Below are 18155 nucleotides of genomic sequence, written 5' to 3'. Positions count from 1 at the left end.
TAAATGTTTAGCTACTCATAGTAAAGCAAGATAAAACCATAAAATCATTCATAATTCGCAAATAATGATAACAAGAAGAAGATTGAAAACCTCTAATGGTGTCTTGATCTTCTCACACTTGTTCTTGCCTCCAATTCAGTCTAAAAACAAGTTTAACCTTAACTTGGGCGAGTTTGTTGAGTTTATATAGGGTAAGGATAAGTTTTCCACGATTTACACTTTGGCCCTTAAACTTTTTGGCTTCCTTCAGATCTACTACGGTCGCGGCACGACCGCGGCACGATCCTGGTGGTTTCCAAACATTATATTTTCTGCCTTCTTTCACTGCGTTCTAGCCACGGTCGCGGTGGGCTGTTGCCCAGTTTTTCTTCACCTTTTCTTGCTTGTTTTCATCCGGGCTCTTCTCTATTGGCCTTGTATCTACATATTTGACCCCAAAATACTCTATATTCTCTTCCTAAATCGGAGTAGTTCCTGCAAAGCATAAAAACCTCAATTAGAGCATTTGGTTATCATTTAACACTTAAAACATCAATAAAGTATGGTTAACTTAGAGTATAAATAGCATCTACATCGTATAATATAGGCTACTATCAATTCACAAGTGCATCCTATTTGTTAAACTACAACAATAACATATGCAGTGTAATCCCATAAGTAGGATCTAGGAAGGGTAGAGTATACGCAAACCCTACCCCTACCTTTAAAAGGGTAGAGAGGCTATTTCCAAAAGACCCTCGGCTCAAGACATCCTACTTGTTAAAGTAAACAACTAAAACTTTGTCACGTGTTCTTTCAACTACGCATAATGGACACCTGGGTTAAACTGAAAATGGTCCATTTTCGGGAAAAACCCACCATTTCCTTATACCTTGCTGGTTCACACCAAGTCTGAAAATTTCATCGGCAAATTATTTCATCAGTGATGGATGCCAAATTTGATTTGCTTATTACTTAATCATAAATGTCACTATTGTTATAATTATGCATCACTTAGAAATTTGTATAAGAACCTGGTACTTGTACAACTAAAATAGTAAAGTGCGAAATTAAATAACACATGAGAATTTTACGTGAAAAAACAAGAGTAAAACCACAATAATAATGAGCAGTTTCAAGTTACACATTTTTGCCAGTTCACACCAAGTCCGAAAATTTCATTGGCAACTTATTTCATCGGCGATGGATGTGAAAATTTCATCTACTTATTACTTCATCTTAGATGTCACTATTTTGCTAGGGTATAAGATAATATTTCGGTGTTCTCAATGGAGCCAAATATGAAAAGGCGGAGCAAGTTATTTACTACATGAAAGAAGTGATTAAGAAGAAAGAATCATGGATGGTAAAAAATATAAAGTAATTGAAGAAGTTTCCACAGCTTGTTGCTGGACCCAATGAAAGAACTATGTAAGAAATATTGAAAAGTATTGTAACCCCGAGAAATCACAGCAAAAGACACGATCTCAATATGATTCATAAGTTAGTGCTCTCAACTACGTTAATGGAGATGACTCTGCAGAAGATGTGACGAACTTTTGCATAATTTCTGATCTCGATTTGCTTGTTCCGTTTTTCTCCTGAGTAATGAGAAAATTTCTTTCAGCGTAGATTTTGATTTGTGGTTTCAGTTTGCTTTTGAAATTACTTGATTTTGAGGTGAGTTGTAACGATCCAATCGGTAATTTTGAGCATTTAAATTCAGTTCGATGGTTTGAGATCATGAGTAATTTTGTATGGTGTATTATGATTTGAGTGTATCATGGGTTTTGGTTTTCGAGTTGTTTGAGATTGATTTGGAAGAATGATTCTCAACTAGAAAGTTTTAAGTTGGAAGAGTTGACCAAGTTTGATTTTTGTGTATTTGACCTTGGGTCGTAGTTTTTTTTGGTTCCAACTGGTTTGTATGGTGATTTTGAACTAAGGCATATACCCGGAATTGAATTCGGAGACTCCTAGGTTGATTTGGTTTGTTTTGCCGAAGTTGGAAACTTGAAGGTTTAGAAATATTCTAAGTTTGACCGTAGGATTACTTTATAGCTATCGGGTTCAGATTGTGGTCCCGGGACTTAGAGTATGTACTTGTTGTCATTTGGAACTTGTCTGCAAAGTTTAGTGTCATTCTGAGTTGGTTTGATAGGAATCGGACGCATGGTTGTGTTTCTAGCGATTCTTGAGTTCATTGTAGTTTTTTATGTGTTTTGGTGTCTGATTCGTAGTTTCGGATATTATTTTGGTGTTTTGATCGCACGATCGAGTTCATATGATATTTTTAAACATGTGTAAATGGTTTGTGTGGATCCCCGAGAACTCGAATGAGTTTCGGACACGTGTTAGATTGATTTGGTCATGTTCCATAGTTGCTAGTGTCGGGCAGGTTTTGCAAGTCTCGCAAATGCGAGACACTATTCGCAGTTGCGAACTTCACATTTGCAAGGTGGGGATCGCATTTGCGAGGTGGTCTAGCGGTTGCCATGTTCGCATCTGCGAACTGGTTATCGCTTTTACGATTGGGGAACCTAGGCTGGCTTAAACGCTTTTGCGATCAACGATCGCTTTTGCGGAGGGCCTGACTTTGCATTTGCGAAGTCAAGGACGCATTTGCAACTTTTTTGATGTTCATCAGGCGCCACATTTGCAATGGATTTTCCACATTTGCGAACCCCTGGGTCATATTTGCGACTTTAGCAGCTGATCAAAATAGTGGAATTTCGGGACTTAGTTTCATTTATCATATTTTAGAATCCTAGACTCGGTAGGAGGCGATTTTGAGGAGAGATATTCATACCAAACTATTGGGTAAGTGATTTGATCCAATTTCAATTATATTACATGATTGTTATGGTCTTCCGGTCTGTGGTATATTGTGCTATCAGTTCCTCCATTGTTATGGTCATGCTTTTCACGTGCCTGCTGTTGATATACACGCGTCTGATAAATATGAGAATTTGGGAAATGGGTAATTAATATGGATGGGTATGTTTGGATCGGGTTGCGCATCGTAATAGAGTATAGAGTTATGTTGGAATATGATCCTTGGTGCTTATTTTGTGTGTTTTGTTTATCCTTTGTGGGATGGGTTTATAGCACTATGTTTTGTGGTGGTATTTGTTAAGCTTGCGGGAAGGTTCTCTCATTTGGTTTTTCATTCATCATTGGTCACATTCGACCTGTTGCTTGTTTGGTGCATAGATTGCATGGTATGTAGCTCTATGTGGTATTGATATGGCATGTCGGTCGAGCAGGTTGTACCGAATGAGATGAGGTTAATGGACCAGAAGGGAGTGCTATCAGATTTGATTGAGATTTGGTTGGAGGAATAATGTCCAGAGTCATCTCAGAATTTGGCTATCGGTTTTGGCGGGCGAGAGAGCTCCATGACTTGATCTTTGATGAGTAGTTATGAGTTTCTACTCTTTTTCTTTCATCCTTGGCAGTATATGAAGGTTCATGACAAGATTTTATTTGAGATGAGGTATGTCGCAAGTACCGGCTTTGTTATTGAGTAGCTATTGTGGTCGAAAGTTATTGCTATGGGTATATGAGTTATGTGGTATAACATATAATTATATCTTGGAATACAGTTATGGCTTGATACTGCTTGCTTAGGCTTATACAGTTTATAGATACGAGAATCGTGTCTTATGATGAACTCCAGATGTTGGAGATTGGATTCTAATATTTATGGACTAAAGTTGAAGTAAGGATCTTCAGTTAGGTTGTGTTGTCATGCTTATATGGATTCATATGACCTAAAATAGCCCATGGATATGTGTATGATGAGTTTATACAGTAATTTAATGGCTTTGTAACGACACTTGGCACGTTCGAGGATGAACATATGTTTAAGTGGGGGAGAATGTAACGACCCGATCGGTCGTTTTGAGTATTAGCATTCCGTTCGGTAGTTTGAGGTCTTGAGTAAATTCATGTGATGTATCATGACTTGCGTGTATGGACGATTTTTGTTTTCAAGTGGTTCGGGATTAATTTGGAAGAATGATTCTCAATTTGGAAGCTTTAAGTTGAAGAGTTGTCCAAGTTTGACATTTGTGTATTTGACGTTGGATCGAAGTTTTAATTTTGGACTTGGGAGTAAGCCTGGATTTGCATTTGGATGTCTTGTGCTTTTGCTTCTCCAACTCCTCCTTAGCCTCCTTAGGTCAAAAATATGTCAAAAGTCCATAAACTACATTTTTCCATGTATTTATACCAAGTTTGGTCGGGCCCAAACGAAATCATCTTTTCCTAACAGAAATAAGACATTTACTTTGTAAAAATTGCATAGCCGCACCGCATGGGGTGACGCACCATGCGGGGCATTAGTGGACATCTTCAAGGAGCTCAACAATTGACAGGCAGCGAAAATTGGGCAGCCATGGCGCCCCACGCTCCGCGGAAGTGGCATTTTCTTAGAGTACGGATCAAACTTTGATTTTTGATGTCCAGACTTGGTCCTCGACCCTCGAACACGATCCCGGCTTAATCCCTTGAGCTTTTACTCTGACTTCAAAGCTCTAAATAGCTCGAATTATCTCCACAACATCTACATAACTCAGAATCACTCCTACAAGGCATAAAACACAATTAGTGCAAAACACTATCAATTAAAGCTCAAAACAAGAGTGCATTGAATTAGAGTGCCATAAGCGACTAAAATACGTAATTATAGCCTACCATCAACACCCTACACTTAAATCATTGCTCTTCCTCGAGCAATCAAACTACACTTTTTTTTATAATACACGACCTTCTTAAACAACCCTCCTAACTCATTACACCAAGAATATTTAAAATAGATTAAGCACAAAGACGTAAAATCCTCGCCTCAAGAACACCACGTATTTTTTATAACCCGCTCACTTACTCTAACACAGAGGTTAACGACATTACCTTTCCTTTATGAATCAACTGCCCTCACACAACAATAGAGAGTAGTTCCACCCACACTAACATTTAAGAACATTTAGGAACTCAAGATAGAAAGAATTCACTCACTCTCAGAAATAACATTCATATGTCACAAAAGACGTACCATAAGCTTGCCCATAGTGTACTACTCTACTAATTGAGCTCATTCAGTCAAGGATCAAGTTGGACTTTATTCGGTTGTAATATAGGTTGTGGGACGGGTAGGATATATTTGTATATAAGAGTGACTACACCTCCCTAAGCACTTTAATACATATACTTAACCGTTCAAAACCCCACACTTATGTCAAACCATAACTCCACATTCACATCAATATACATAAACTCCTTACCTCTTTAAGCAAAAATACAACAAGAGTCGCCACTATCAAAGAATATTTTGCACAACAATACAACTATTTTTTTCTTCTTTTCTTTTTCAATTCAAGTGGTTCTTACTTTTTCAAAATAGTGCACCTTCTTCCTTATTTCATTAGGTCCACTCAAAAGCTAAACCACCCACCCCACACTTCAACTATTACAAAGTTCATACAAATTCAAGTGCTCATGAGAGATACAAGATTCAAATAAATGGTCAATTCAAACAAACGGGTAAGGCTCGTAATGTGGTTGCCAAAGAAACAAGATTACAGGCTCAAAGGGGTAGCTAAGATACATAACGATTAGGTGGGTGAAAGCATATAACTAGCTCAACAAAGAAACACCTATATCACTTCCAAGACTGAATAAAACTACTATTTCGCTTTGCAAACACACGGGACAAATTCTCGACATCAAATGCAATACAATGAATAATACAAAATCTCTCACACACATGGCACATAACTCACTCTGGATCGGACTATCAAGACACTCTAGTCAAAACAGTTAACCACAGTTAAGATCATATAAATTAAGGTACCTATACAATAGTCAAAAACTGAGCCTAATCATCACACTAAAGTACTCACTATTCTCAAGGTATAATGAAGTCAAGAGACATCGCTTCCATTCAAATCATGGCACAAGGTTTCCTACTCCTAAAAAAATAAGAACTAACTACACTTGGTTCAAATAAAACTCTTGGAAAAGAACCGTGACACAAAGAAAAACTAAGGGGGACTTGTTACACTACCTAACAAAAGAAATCTTTTTGTCTTTTTTCTTTGACTTTAATCCCTCAAGAAACCTGTTGATGATATCCATCGTCGGGGAAAAGTCAAAAAAAATTAAAAAATTTATGTTTTTTCCATTATTTTTCTATCCCTAACTACTAAAATCCAAAATTTGACGAGCTCGAAACACACTTAAATTATGCTCGCTAATCAAATATAGTATAGTATAATATTGTATCCATAGGGATTGGATTTAAATAGTATTCTCGAAGTTTCTGTGGTTGATTGTTATCCAAGATGATCAACAGTTGAGATTTATATGATTTCTAACTAAAATTAACTAAGAATATAAAGCTATTGACTAGTGAAAATCGTAACAATGAGTAAGCAAAGAAGGTTATCAGTGGGAGAAAATAGGAATTTGATGGTATAGGTGTAATATAATTGTTTGGGATCTAACTCTAAATGATTCACTTCTAATGTTCAAGTGAGTCTCTCATATTCACTCAATTATTAGTTCAAACGTTTAGTAGAAACTCCTCCCTCGATTAAGTCTCAACCTCACAAGATGAACCAATTTAAGCTCTGTAAAAATATGTAAGAATTCGTAATAGATTGATCTTTAGGAGAACCTCTCTTGATTATCCTCCTAACTAGGTTTAATCAATGATTCAATTAGCCTCTTTTGATTACTAAGAAGAATTGGCGAACTCAACCAACAATATAATGCAAAGATATCACAGGTTATGCCCCTCTCGATTACATGAACTAGTGAATATAGATGCAATAATTAAACTATCCAAAATGATTCAATACATAAAACATGAGTAATAATCCAAAAACAATCATCAATACACCAAATCTATCAACCCCTAATGAGAACTACTCCGTAGACATGGAGAAATTCATCACAAATATGTTTAAAGTATAGGAAAACATAAAACGATCCAAACTCAGATCTTGAGTGAGGATTCAAAAATGAAATCCTTGTGTTTTGCTTCTCCAACTCCTCCTTAGCCTTCTTAGGTCTAAAATATGTCAAAAGTCCATAAAATAACGTTTTCCCATGTATTTATACCAGGTAGGGTCGGGCCCAAATGAAATCACCTTTTCCTAGCCGAAATAGAACAATTACTACTCTATAAAAATTGCACAGACGCACCACATGCGTCGACGCGCCATAAGGGGCATTAGTGACATCTTCAAGGAGCTCAAAAATTGATAGGCAGCAGATATTGGGTAGCCGCGGCGCCCCACGCACCGTGGCAGTGGTGTTTTCTTAGAGTAAAGATCAAACTTTGATTTTTGATGCCCAGACTTCGTCCTCGACCCCCAAACACGATCTCGGCTTAATCCCTTGGGCTTTTACTCAGTGTCGGGCAAAACGTTATGTTGTCGCATGCTGATTATGCTATAGCATAATGATTATACTACAAGAATGCTGCCCACATTTCGATTATGCTATAGCATAATTGCACCACATATTTGACTTCGGGGGTTATTTTTGGAAATTTTTATATCCAAACCCACTTTGATAAATAATCTTTGAGGCTACATTTTGGACTATTTTACACTAAATCTAGAGAGAGGTGAGAGCATTTTAGAGAGAGAAAGAGGGAACCTAGCCTCCTAATCATAAATCTTGCACAAACCCTCAAGAATCAAGCATGCTAATCTCTAGCTCACTATCTTTCGGGTAAGTCCTACTTCTAATAGTGGATTGTAGAAGCTTAAGGAAAAGCTCTTTGAGGTATGTATGGCTAAAAACCCCTCTTCTTAGAAATTGAGCTCCATGGTGTCCATGTAAAATTGTAAGTCCAGAATTTAATTGACATAGTATTTGTTATTTCAAAGGAATTAGTGTTGCAAGAATATATGTGAAAAGTGTGTCCCAATATGTTCAATATGCTATTCTTGGTAAATTGGTGATATGTGAAGAATGTGGACTATATGCTAAATTGCCTAGATTTCAAGTCAAGTTTAAATTGTGATTATTATGCCAAATCATGTGAATCTCTCTCTATGCTTTCAACTTGAATTTCTCTTGTATGTGTCATTATCTTAAATTGCAAGTTTGATGTTGAAAGTGAAAGGGATGTGGAATGTGAATTATGAAATGTGGCCAGTGCCAAATATAATGTGATAATTATGGCCCCAAGTGCCTATGAATTGATACATGTGAAATAAAGATTGAAATGAGATGATTAATAAGAAAGGAACAACGCCTTGATAAGGCGGCCTAGCCGATCGGGCCGTAATCGAACACCATACCGCACACATGGTGGTATTGTGCTGATATTGAATTTCGGAAAGTGAGAATGAGATTGTGATTGAGGTACATATTGTCACACCTCCTTTTTACACACCCGAATGTGATATAAGGGGAGTTTTTCCAATTAAAGTGACATTATTCGAAATGAGATTATTTTATTTAATTTCTCAGAGTCGCCACTTGGAATAGTTTATTTGGTGTCCCAAGTCACCGGTTTATTTTAAAATCCCAAATCGAGGAAATTCGACTTCCCTTTTGAAGTCTGCAAACCAGAAATTCTAAGTAAGGAATTATGTCAACCCGGGAGAAGGTATTAGGCATTCCCGAGTTCCGTGGTTCTAGCACGGTCACTTAAACTATTGCAATTAGCCTATTATCTGATTTATTACATGTTTTAACCTATTGTGCATTTTTTAACTTATTAATCGCTTTTAATTATTTTAGGAAGATTCAACGCTATTTAAAACATGCCTTGAACCATGCCACATGAAATGCACCCGCAATTTGCGACACGTTCTATTTAACGTTGTGAAGAATTGAAATTGGATCACATGAAATGCACACCCGGATTTAATAATTAAAAGAAAGTCAATTTAAGGAACGCATCTAAAGCAAATACGAAGCTCAAATTAATAACAAGGTTTGCGAGGGCCATGGAAAATTCAATTGATGGCGCACCTCAATTTTAAAAGAGTTAGTATTAATTATATGAGGGTCATGGGTTATTTAATGAAAATGGCACACCTCAAATTTTCTATAAAACTAACTAGGTTTGCGAGGGCCATGGGCTTAGGGATTTTATTTGGCATGACACGCCTCAAATTATTTCAAAGGGTTTTATTATTCGAAGTTGTTATAATCGGGTTACATGAAATGCACCCCCGAATTGAGATTTACGTATTATGAACATGCCACGGGCACCGTACTCATAGCCACGATGATTTTTTAATCGCGCCTAAAGCAAGCTAGGATGTTCATGAGTTGTTTTAACTTTCTAAGGTTTGAAATTACACGGGGAGGTTTCAGTTATGGAAATATCGATATATAAAAATGCACAACAATCTCAAAATGAGTATGATTGCACAACTCCAGCCTTTGCATATCTTAAAGATGTTATATAAAATTAGTGATGCCAGACTATTCTAATCCCTTGAAAGAAAAGAGCTTGTCACTAGATAACGTCAATGAGCATATTGTCCTAAACAAATATCACCTAAAATATGTCATCACTATGCACACTTTTACATAACAAAACTTGCAGAATCTATCAGTACTCATTCCGAGTTGCTGCAGTGAACAAGAAATGCCAAATACATATTCTAAGATCATGCTGCAAATTACTTCCAAAATAATAAAAAAAGGAATACAAAGTACTTCACAAAAATCAACAAAACTTTGCATCATATTTGCAACTAAATTGTAAAGAACTACTAGGTCCTCACTTTGCCAAGTTTTTTTTTTTTTTTTGAACAACCGATTCCCTACTTTGCACAATTTTAAGAAAATATTCCAACTCAAATAAAAATGTAAAGCAATTCTGTGAAGGCACGCCCAACACCACAACATTTTAAGAGATTCAACTAAAATATCCAGATTTAAATATTTAACAAAGCAATTAAGGGAAGAAGATCTAGTAGCCAAACATAATGAATACACCAAAATTAGACATGGATTCAGCAAACTATTTAGACCTTCATTCATATATAGCTGAGAATTACAAAGGAAATAATTAACATACCTAACAGCAGGAACAAAAGGCAGCAGAATAAGACCAACAAAGGTTAACGCTCATAAGCACAGCTACAGCGTCATGAAAATAGCCGAAATCAGCAACTCTTCAACTCGGACCAGCTTTCGCAGTCTCAGAGAACATGTACCAATTGAAAGAAATTAAAAATCAACTTTTGAACTCTTTCTTTCCAACTTAGCATCCGTCTATTGAGAGGGATTAGGGGAGTCAGTAGCTGATGCTTTTCCATAGTTATCGGCGAAAATCTTTATTCTCTTTAGCTGATGCTCTTTTTAGCTCCTTGAGATCCGCCGCTTTTTTGGGTTTCTTCTAGGTCTGATTTTGATTTTTTGATTCTTATGCGTGGGATTTTCAGAAATGAAAGAAGAAGAAGAAGAAGGAGCTCTTGTGCGTAGTTTTCTGTGTGTGTGGAGGAATGAAGAAGAAGAAAAGAAGAAGGGAAGGGTGCCCTGGGTGTTGCACCATTTCTCTTTGTTTTTAGAGAGGGGGAGCTCCTCATATTTTTCTAGGTTATTAGGTTAGTTTAATAAGAAAAGATCCGGGTTTTGGGTCGGTTCGGGTCGGGCAGGGATTTGGGCTTGGGTTAAAGGGAAGTTTTGGAACAGATCTGGGGTGGGTGAGAATTGGCCCAATATCACAAGATAAACCCTTTTTCCAATTCTTTCTTTTATTTTCTAATTTTTTCTTTTCTTTTGATTAAAAATCCTACAAAATAAAAATCTTAAACTATCCAAAAGTGTGAAATTAAACTAATTAACTAATTACAAAAATTATAAAAGCTACTTAATCCTAAACTAAAAGAGAAAAATCAGTAACCTAAAAATAAAAGGCAAAAGTGTAAAAATGAAGCATTTTTTGTGATTTTCATTTTATAAAACAAATAATTACCGATTAATCCTAAAAATATAAAAAAAACAAACCTAAATGCAATGCATGGTATTTTTGTCATTTTTCATGATTTTTAATAAAATTAAACGTGCATAGAAAATGTAAACAATTAATAAAATTCCACAAAAAATCCTATAATGGCAAATAATTAGGAAAAAATCTATTTTCTTGGGATTTTATAGGAGTATTACATATAGGGCAAAAATCACGTGCTCACACATATCTCAAATGAGGCAACCTAGCCGATCGGGTCGTGATCGGACTCCACTCAAGAAAGCGGTGGTATTATGAATGATGATGAACAGTATTAAATGCCCCAAACTAAAGCTATGAAAATTATGTGAAAGCTATGTGATTCCTTTTATTTGATGATGTGGTTATTGATTAAAGCTTTTATTGAATCCTTATGATTTCTTTATTCTTGTATGGTTGTTCTTTCTCATGAGATGATGTTTAGTTATACATACTAGTGCTATTCGATGGCACTAACATCCCTTTTGTCGGGGGCACTACGTCTTAAATGGGTGTAGGTGGCTCCATAGCAGGCTGTGTTGGTCGCAGCTAGTGACGCATCTCCCTTTCAGCTGACTTGGTGAGCCCCACTTTATTTCGGGGTCGTGTACCGTTGTTTATCATGTACTTTGTATTTTGAGGTATAGCCGGAGTCTTGTTGCCGGCATTTTTATTTTACTCTTCAATTGTATTTAGAGGCTTCGTATACAGGTTGTGAGTGGTGTCGGGTATTGAAAATTTGAAGTAGATATGTTGTTATTTGGCAGAATGTTTCCTTCGTATCTATTAATTGTAATAATTTTGTTAGTATGGTTGAACTGTTAATGAAAGACAAAGGTAAAAATTGTCAATGTAATGCTCATAAAGTAGGATTTATGGAGTTCATCTCCTTGTTATTCATAAATTAATTTTGGGTAGAATGAAACCTAATAGGCTTGCTCAATCGGGCTTGCTCAATTGAGCGTCGGTTGCGCCCTTTGGTTTTGGGGCGTGACAAAAATACTATCAATTAAAGCTCAAAACAAGTAAAGTGCAGTGAATTAAAGTGCAATAAACGACTAAAATACGTAATTATAGCTTACCATCAGTAGTTAGAGAGGTTGTGGTCAGGATCGATGCTATGCTTTTTTAGGTAGACCTGACGCGGTGGCCTCATATGTTGTAATTACAAGTATAGATTTAGTCTATCATAGATGTTACGTGTTATTTGATCCGGGGTCTACCTATTCCTATGTGTCATCATATTTTGCTCCTTATTTGGATATGCCCAGTGGTTCTCTTGATATTTCATTTCATGTATCTGCACATGTAGGTGACTCTATTATGGTGGATCGTGTATTATGGTCTTGTGTGGTTACCAATTGGGGGTTAGGAAACTAGGATAGATCTATTGTTACTTAATATGGTGGATTTTGATGTGATTATGGGTATGGATCTTTGTAAGGCCCCGTAAATTTTTGCCAAGAATTTAAGGTTTTATGGTGCCGAAGAAGGCAATGCATTGTAGATAATTTTCTGCAATCTTTTGGGTTGTGCAATGCATTGTGGACTTGGTGAAATTTTTTGAAAATGGCATTTTTGCGTCCACTATATGACCGCAAAACTATTCTGCTGACCGCAGATTCGTTGTGAAGCGAACCAGGTGAAACTTAATTTTGAAGGTCATTTCATGGTCCAATATGCGATCGTATCACCGTTTACGGGCCGCACATCCGTTGCCGAATAAATATGAGAATTTTTGGAGGAAGATTTTGCAGTGTATTATTCGGCCGCATAACTAATCTATTGCAGACTAGGCCAGACCTGTCATGCCCTAAACTTGAAGAGGCGTGGTTGGCACCCAGTTCTGTACTCGGCCCTAGCGTACCATTCTGTAACTGTGAACTCTGGAGGGGTAACCCTCAACTTAAGTCGATGAGGTCATACTCTGAATCGTCTGAAAATAATGTCTCTCTTATTTATGGGGTAAACATACCTAAAAGGTGATATATATATATATATATATATATATATATATATATCTGTGTGTGTGTCGATGAAGCCGCCATGAACATCTACTAATATAAAAAATATACAGGACTCATCTACAAACCTCTAGAGATAACTAAATTGTACCATGGTCGGGACAGGGCCTCAATCTACCCATCAAACCTGTATATATAAAAATGAACTCCAAGGTCTAGACCTGGTAATCTAAGGAAGTGGAGCTTACCAACCAAGCTGATGTTTGACTCTGTCTGCTGGGAGGGTCTGTCCAACTGTCAATGAGGACCTACAACAAAAGGAATGTTAGTACAAAATAATGTACCGAGTATGTAAGGCAACATAATAACTGAAAGCTAAAACTAAACTGATAACTGCAGGTAGATGGAAGTCAAACATAATCTGATGGTATGCTTACCTGCTGATACTGACTCAATTCTCTCAATATAATAAGTAAAATAGTCGTCTGACCCTATAAGGCTCGGTAAATATATATATAGCTATATAACTGCTCTGCCGTAGTAGGCTCGCTCATAGGTGTTCGGCCATACTAGGCTCTGTATCTCGACCAACTGGGCTCGCTCATAGGCGCTCGGCCATAGTAGGCTTGGTATATAACTTACCATCTGATCAGAGGTTGCCCAATAGAGGCCTGCCCATCGATTATAGCTAGATTGTAATGAAAATACTGTAATACTGTATATATATATATATATATATATATATATATATATATATATATATATATAGACCCTCTGCTCTCTTGACTAGAAGAAGACAATATTCAATTGAATATAAAGTCACGATAAGGTAGAATATTGTAACTTATGAGACTAGAAAAATGTACATAAATTCAGGAATATGAACTTCTCTTTATGTCTCGTTATCAAACACAAGTAGTTACTGGATCATGCCAAAATGAAGGAAAGGTTTAGACTTAACGTACCTTATCACAATATGTCGAATAACCATGTTAAACGCGTATTGGTGCACCTTAATCTACAACAATGATAACAATACTATCATAAAGTTATGGAAGGTACAACTATCGCACAACGAACGACAAGCTTATTTTATATTAAAACATGCAGCATCTCCCCTATAATCTTTACTTCCTCCCAATTCGAGATAACACCAATAACACAAGAACACAACAATAAAAACATATATACATCATTTTCCAACCATATATCCATCACAAAATACCACAAAACAGCCCAACACATCCCAATCTCTTCTTACGCAAAACGACCATCATAGTAGTGTCAAACAATCCAAAAATGTGACGACAACGACCAGCTTACTACCCTTCCATTATGTGGTATTTTTTCACATCCTTTCTCCTCCAAAACTCCACAAAAACAGTAGCTAAAGAGACAATCCAACAACAACATGAAACAGCCCACAAAACAATCCACTACAAGTTGAACAACTCGAACTAACGGCTTCCGATCACCGTCCCATGAGTTTTTACAATTATTGAATGAATTTCTCTACTTTAACAGCAGAAAAAGTGGATTAAAAAGGGCAGTATACTTACCATATTTGGTGAATATCTCAGCTCCTATCTTGATTCTTCAACCCTTAGGTTTTTCTCCAGCTAGAACTTAAAAAGAAGAGAAAATTATTTAGGGTTTTGGGTTGAATTTTTTGGGAGGATTTTGCTGGGTGTACTTATGATTTTTTTTATCTATTATGTGTGTACTATATGAAGTAAATAAGCCCTTAAAAGGGCTCGTTGGCCGACCTTGGAGCTTTTAATTGAGGCCTCTACTTTTGGCAAGTAAGTGATGCACCTACTTGTCACCTACCAGTCTACTCAATCTTGTGAAAATGTAAATATCTCTCTATTCCAATATCGTATCAATGAACGGTTTACTCCGTTGGAAACTAGACTCGTAGATATTCAATTTGGTAGGTAGACCATCCCATAATTCCATGTACATTGGAAGAAATGCTCAGCTCTATTTGACCTGATTTTCAGCATATTAATGAATGTAACTTGTGATGACCTTTGCCAACTTTTGTTCCACAACTCGCTTGAATTAAAAATGTAATACACAACTATCATAAGACTAAAATAACTCATAACATAACCTCTTTATCATGTTAAGCACCCTAATATCACCCCAAAAGTACATGTTATAACATTCCCAACTTGTCGACATTTGACAAAATTTATTTTCTTCAATTGGTTTAGCTTCTAAGCCTTCCAAACCTCTTGGTACTTGCATTCCATAATATTAAATATTTGTAACCTCTAAGTTAACATGGTTAAATTACTTTATGTACTTTCAAAGATGATCTTATTTCAGAGCTTACATCAATTGACTTACAACGTACTATCACGTACGAAAACATGGGGTGTAACAAAACCAACCCAGTTTTGGAGGGCGATTTTGTGGTCCCTTTCGTAGACCGCAGACCTGTTCTACAGTGCATTCTGTAATAGCAGATTAGGTTCAGAGGGTCCATTTTGTGTATTTTATAACTGACCCTATTTTGATTAAAAGCCATTGGGGTCATTTTTTAAGGCAAAAAACAGTTGTTTAGAGAGGGGGGGGGGTTGTTTTAGAGAGAGATAAGAAGAAGCTCCAACCATCCTACTCATACATTCTTGCTCAATCTTTAAGAATCAAGAAATCCACTCACTAGGCCATCACTATTCAGATAAGTCTTTGTCCTAAGCTTTCATGCAAGTTTTTATGGGTCTTAGTAAGCTGTAGAATAGGAGTTAGTCCATGCATGTGCCAATGGGAGGTGGTATGTAACATTGTTGAACTATTACGGGTAGACTCTTTTTTAGATTGGTTGAGGGAAGAAATGATTACCATTGTAGAGCCTTGTAATTGATTTTGCATAGTAGGTATTTGACGAAATTCCCAAGAGACTTATATCATGAGAATCCTTCTAATTATTATTCAATTTTACCATCTTCCTATAGAATGAAATTTCTAGGATCTTGAAACGTTGTAGTAAAACTAAGGAAATCTCAAACAAGGTATGTTGGCAAAACCCTTTTCGTAGAATCGGATTCCTCGAAATTCTCATAAGCTTCGATTATAGTTTGATCAAGTTCCTATCTCTATCATTACGATCTACTTATATGGTTAGCTTATCCAAGGACTTATGATTTGATTCATGTTCCAACTGCAAATCACTATGCTTTTATTTGTAAACGTTTCCAATGTGTTCTAAGCCCATATGTATCCATATGTTGAAGTTATGATTTCCCAGATGTCTTATATGTGCCTTTAAATGTTGTATAGTCCATGTCAAATGAATGAATAAAAAATATGAAGTATAAAATGTGGCCATCGTGCCAAAAAGGATGATTTACATATGTGGCCAAGAGTGCCAATGAAATGAAGAATGTATGGAAGGCTATGAAACTAATGTAATTCTTTTATATGATAAATATTTTTGGGAGTATCGTTAGGTCACCGAGGAAGGCTGGGTCATAAAAGCCCAAGCTTAAAACTACACATGCCAGTATAGGGATTGTTTGAGGGACAAGTTCCCGTTATATTATATTGAGATTATTCCCCTTGATTGGGATGAGTTAATACCTAGAAAGAACCATGTCGACCCACACGACATTGTGGTTAGACGGCTTAGCCGATTGAGCAGAGATCGAACGCCATGCCGTGCACATGGTAGTGTTGTTTCTATGTCTATACTCATACTTTGGGGTGAGATAGCTTATCCGGTCTGGCAGTGATTGGACTCCATGCCATATGAATGGTGGTGTGTCGGTACTAAATATCTCCCAACTTAAAAATGAATATATTTACTTGAAGTTTTACTTTATATTAACTTGGCATTTAAATATGATTGGTATGCTCATTGTTTCCATATTTCTCTCCCTATGTTGGCATGCTACTCCATGAAAAAGGTATTTTAGTTTTACATACTAGTACTATTCCATATGTACTAACATCCCTTTTATCGGGAGCGCTGCATCTTCAATGGATGCAGGTGGTTTCACAGTAGCCGGCATTGATTATTGCTAGCAGTACACCCTCTTCTCAGCTGACTTGGTGATCCCCACTACCTCTGGGGGCCTTGTGTCTTTTGATCCTTGTACATTGTATTTTGAGATATAATCGGGGCCTTGTCACCGGCACTATTATACTACTCTTCTGTTCCATTTAAAAATTCCATAGACATGTTGTGGGTTGTATTTTGTTGGGAAAAACAAACTATAAATGTTGTATTTATCTGATGTTCCACTTTTTAATGTGAATGTGTAATTTTTTGGAAGTTGTCAATGAAGCCCCTTTTAAGTAATGAAAAATGATGTTGTACACTTTATCCTCTCACATCTAACTCTTGTTATTGATTCTCAAATGATTCTTGGGTAAGATTGGGTAGAAGGCATCAATTAGGCTTGCTTAGCCAGGATAACTCAGTTTAGCATCGGTCGCTCTCCCCAAGGTCAGGGCGTGACAAGCTTGATATAAGAGCCTAAGGTTTTAAAAGTGTCCATGGATGTCTTGGAGTCGTATCTAGTAGAATCCTTTATATTGGTGTGTTGTCGACCACATCTATAATTAAGAGGCTACTTGGGAAATTAGAAATGTCACCCTTCTTTGATATTCTAGATCGTGCAATAGAGCTGATTTTAAGATTGTTCCTCATTTTAACTCGTGCATTGTTCTAATTTTCAGTATATAACGCCTAAGAAGAAGGCAAAGAATGGCAAAAGGGCCAATGCCACCCTAGGAGTGGCAGTTAATGAGATACATGATGTAACGGTGGACGCCCGAGGGGTGAAGGAATTCCCCCAACCATAATACCTCCTGATTCTACTACTCTTGTTGAGAATGTAACGATTCCTCCTCCAACTGATATTCCAGTTCCACCTCCAGCTCAAATCCCCTTTCTAGTGTTTCTTATGAGGATCTTAGGGGATCCATACAGTTGTTGATTCAGATAGTGGCTTCCTATTCCTAGAGATTAAATGCCACAACTACTTCCTCTAACCAGCAAGGGGATTCAGCTAGTTCCATGGTAAACAGATTTATTTAGTTGGATCCTCCAGGATTCACGGGTACTAAGCCCGAGGAGGACCCCCAGGACTTTATAGGTGAGATGCACAAGTATCTCTGCGTTATGCGTGCCATAGAAATAGAAGCAGTGGAGTTGCCCTCCTCTCGCCTTAAGGAGGTGGAGTATTTATGGTTTGAGCTGTGGGAGGAGTCCTGTGAGGAAGGTATCCTTT

At 36.9% G+C, this 18155-nt stretch overlaps 1 long non-coding RNA gene across 1 annotated transcript; it reads right to left on the bottom strand.

Moving 5' to 3' along the window:
• Window positions 1–1340: 1340 nt before the first annotated feature.
• On the bottom strand, window positions 1341–10540 carry LOC107785360 (uncharacterized). Its single transcript, XR_001647849.2, has 2 exons — window positions 10037–10540; window positions 1341–4567 (listed from the first exon to the last, which is right to left on the bottom strand). It is a non-coding gene; the product is annotated as an uncharacterized LOC107785360 (long non-coding RNA).
• Between the last annotated feature and the right edge of the window lie 7615 nt (window positions 10541–18155).

This window comes from Nicotiana tabacum, chromosome 5 (genome assembly GCF_000715075.1).
Source record: "Nicotiana tabacum cultivar K326 chromosome 5, ASM71507v2, whole genome shotgun sequence".
In the NCBI taxonomy this organism is placed as follows: Eukaryota; Viridiplantae; Streptophyta; class Magnoliopsida; order Solanales; family Solanaceae; genus Nicotiana; species Nicotiana tabacum.
Note: the sequence above shows the minus strand (reverse complement) of the source record. Positions and strands in the feature narration are given on the sequence as shown.